This window comes from Pinus tabuliformis, chromosome 9 (genome assembly GCF_031772625.1).
Source record: "Pinus tabuliformis cultivar Carrire ecotype Pingquan chromosome 9, CPIR1, whole genome shotgun sequence".
NCBI classification, from domain to species: domain Eukaryota; kingdom Viridiplantae; phylum Streptophyta; class Pinopsida; order Pinales; family Pinaceae; genus Pinus; species Pinus tabuliformis.
In genome coordinates this window covers 943,646,976-943,650,980 of record NC_142307.1, presented here as the reverse complement: position 1 = coordinate 943,650,980, position 4,005 = coordinate 943,646,976, and the positions used below count along the sequence as shown (strand labels likewise).

The 4,005-nt window shown below is 37.2% G+C and overlaps 1 pseudogene; it reads left to right on the top strand.

The window, feature by feature from the left end:
* The first annotated feature begins 264 nt into the window (after positions 1-264).
* Positions 265-2,153, top strand: LOC149151850 (protein RTF1 homolog pseudogene; annotated as a pseudogene).
* The last annotated feature ends 1,852 nt before the right edge of the window (positions 2,154-4,005 follow it).

The following is a 4,005-nucleotide window of genomic DNA, read 5'->3' as shown; positions in this document are numbered from 1 at the left end:
TTGGGGCTTAAGCTATTTGCAGCAGTTTTGTTTTGTATGACTCTAGCGCTGATCAAGGACCATGTATTACAAAACATAATGTCATTAATGTACATTTATTAAGCTCCATGGTGTGGTTTGCCTCTCACAATTTTAATCCGTTTGATGGACAGTAGGTTTTAGGTTTTGAAGACCTATTGAGAAGTGGTATTTGCAGTCTCTGCTCTAGCAAGGGAACGGAGGACTATTCAATCGGCGTGGGTGTTTAGAGGGGAAAAAAAAGTTATGGCTGAATTGGAGCATTTGCTGCTAGAAGAAGCTGGTCGAACATCTACCAATGATGGAAAGCAAAACCGAAATCCTGTGAAAGGGAGATTGGAAGATTCTGATTCAGATGATGGCAGTTACTCGAAATACATTGATGACGATGATTCAGATGATGCTGGGACAACAAATAGGAAGGCTTCTAGGTCAAGAATGCCCTTGAAAAAGAGATTTGGTTCTGGTGACAAGGATGATGATGGCAGGGGTCACCGTGATGATTCCAATAGCAAATTATCCATAGGAAGTGATTTATACAAAGATGATGAAGATAGGGAGCAACTTGGGAAAATGTCTGAACTAGACTGGGAGTTGATTTTGGCAGAACGAGAAGAAGCAAGGGATAATTATTTAATGCATAAAAGGGCTCACCAAAACGAGATTAGAAATCAACAACGGAAAGAAACAGGGCCTCCATCTTCATAGATGCGCTCTTCTGTGAAATCGACAATGTCTGTAAAAGAAAATTCTTTGAGTGAATTGGTAGCAAGGCGGCAGAAAGCACAGGATTCTGACATTCAGCGTAAGCGGAGAGATAATACTGGTTCATGTAAGGGGCGGGATTCGTCACCTAGTAGAAGAAAATCTCTTGCGAGTCTGAGCCTTAGTTTGTCATCCTGTAGTGAAGGAGAAGGAAGTGGAAGTAGTGGTGAAGAATCAGATAGTGATGGTGATGGTCCCGGCTCTGCTGACACTCCCATCTTTGAAGATATTAGAAGCATAACAATAAGGATATCAAAAATTGCCAAGTGGTTTATGGAACCATTCTTTGAGAATATCATTTTGGACTGCTTTGTAAGAATTGGGATAGGAATGTCTAGGTCAGAACAGAGTACTTACTGTCTTTGCATGGTAAAAAATGTGAATACGACAGACCCTGATAAACAATACAAGTTTGAGAACCACACCACATACAAGTATTTGAATTGTTTCAGGGGTAGCGAGAGCAGTGTAGCAAGATGGCAGATGGCCAGGGTGTCTGATTCACCTCCACTTGAGAAAGAGTTTTCAGATTGGGAACGGGAAGTAGAACGCAGTGGTGGTCGGATGATTAGTCGAGCAGAAGTTGAGGAAAAAATAAATGCGCTAAAAAACATAAAGCAATTTGTGTATTCTGCAGAAACTGTAAAACAAATGTTGCAGGAAAAGAAGTTGGCTTCCAAAAGGCCATCGAATGTGGCTGCTGAAAAGGACAAGGTTAGAAGAGAGATGGAGCTAGCGGAGAGCAGGCATGATTATTCAGAAGTTGAGAGAATTAAAGTGAGATTGAAGGAACTAGAAGTCCTTTCTCTTCAGAGCAAAAGCAAGAATGCAAAAGCCTTGATGCTAGCAGAAATGAATAAGAAAAACAAGGTTGAAAATTTCAAGAACACTTCTCAGATCAAGCCTCTAAACCTTAACCTTAAAGCAGGTGAAGCAGGGTATGATCCTTTCACTCGGCATTGGACTCAATCTCAAAATTATTATGATACAAAGGCGAAGGTTGCTGAAGACAACACTGATGCGAACAAAGAGGCAGATGCAGCCAAAGTAGAGGAAGCCATAGCAATAGAAACTGCTGAGGATGATGGAAAGCTTGTCGACACTGATGCTCCTGTATCAGAAGATGCAAAGGTGTATTCTTTGCATGATTTTGAACTTCCAATTTCACTTGCTAGACTGCAGAAGTATGGGGGTGCTCAAGGGGCCCCTTTAGCTTTTATGGCTAGAAAGCAGAAGATTGAGTCAACTTGTGGAGTGCAAGTTCCTAGCAATGATGGAAGGAGGCATAGTCTGACATTAACTGTGAATGATTACAAGCGTAGAAGAGGCCTGCTGTGAAAATAAATAATGATATTTTCTCTGCTTGTTGATTTCCCCATTTAATTTTTATATGAAAGATTCAAAAATTTCCTTTTGGGATTGCCAAAAACATATACAGAAAAGCCTTAAAGTGAACATTTTTGTAAATTGTTTCAAATTCTGTATGTAGTGTGCCATTATAGGCACTTTAAAACACAACTACAATAACCTAGTCAACCATGGATTTTATTTTAACAGTAGCAACATCATGGATTGTTGGCAGACATGAAATCAACAATGTGTTAGAAATATAGGCTGTATTTTCTTGACATCTAAAGTTCAAGGGTGTTTTTTTTGTCTCAACCATTCTGCTAAAAAATGGTATATAATGTTCCAAAAGGATTCCTTGCGTCTAAGTAATGCTATTCCACTGCAATTTATCATGCAGTTGGTGAAACATAGCATTTTATGTTGTTTGAGATTGATGTTGAGTGATGCCTTTTTCTAAATTATTGTTGAAATATGTAGTGTTTTTCAGGTTCATGTAATAAATGCTATGTTTTATTAATTTCTGTTGTTGTAGTATAGTTTGCTTAAATGCTTTTAGATTTGTGGTTTTTTTGTTGTGCTTAGTTGTTTATTCTTGCTTTCGATTGATTGCAATTCTATCTAATAAGCAACTATGTTTTACATGGTAAAAAAGTTTGGCTGAATCAAGGAAAACATTCGAAAATCTGGAAGAACTTTGGTACAACCAAATAATTCGGTTCAGTTGGAATTCGTATAGTCAATCTGTTGTTTGTCCAAAATTGAACCAAACCAAATCCAATTTTAACCCAAAAAAAATATCTTCCCAAGAAACCCTAAAGAATTCTTAAGAAAATGAATTTTAACTTTCAAGCCACCGATGAATATGTTATTTGCTCATTCCTTCTCCCTGTCCCACTAATGCCTGTCAATACTCCCTCGTTTAGGAGCTAGCCATGGGAGATTTCAGGAGACTATGTTGCTGCTGATGCCTAGAGAGGTTTGTCTATTCTGTTCATGCGTGAAGTCTCGAGGAGACTACATTTGTAGTTGGGACACTGTTGCATGCACCTTAAAGGCCTGCTTAGACCTTCATAAACAAAGTTACACTCAAATGAAGAATGCCAACCAAGCCAACATACTAAATATGTAGCTTCCACTAGGTATTTAGTCATATATTCTCTGTTTGCTATGTGCTTATTTAATTTTTATTTTTCAACTTGAAAGGGTGTACCTAATATCTGTGCATATCCTTCTTACTTCTAGAACAACTAGAAGAGGTTACATGACCTGCATTATCAAAATTAGAATCACAACACATGCAAACAAATACATACACCCACCAAGCACAAGAAAATAGTGTGATGGCTATCAACTTTTTAAAATCAAACTTGTAATAATCTCAATAATAAATCTAATGTTCTTTAGAGAAGACCTGCTACTCTAGTTTTTGCTGGGTTTCGTACAGTTTATAGTGTATGATAAGGAAATACATTTCTTGAAGGGATTTCATCAGAAGGCTCAACGGACCTTTGAGAATTTTTGTAGGGGTTTATCTTATCCAATCATTAAAATTTTTGATAAAATTAGTATGGACTATCCACATACCTATTTTTTTTCAATAAATTTGAAGAAGTGCATGTTTTTGCTTTAATAATATGTATACTCCTCAATTTTCTGAACTGTAGTTTTGTGGGCCAATTGTTTTCTGTATTGTATGGTATCCACATTTGAATTCAGATTCTATCTTGATAACTATCATTTCTTAGTATGTTTTTATGAATATATTGCATTGTAAGTGTTCTTTATCTTCTTACATTGGACAAGAGAGTACGACTATCTTTGACAATGTGAAGTTGTTGAAGATGCAAAAATTCCCTTGCTTTACATGAGCCA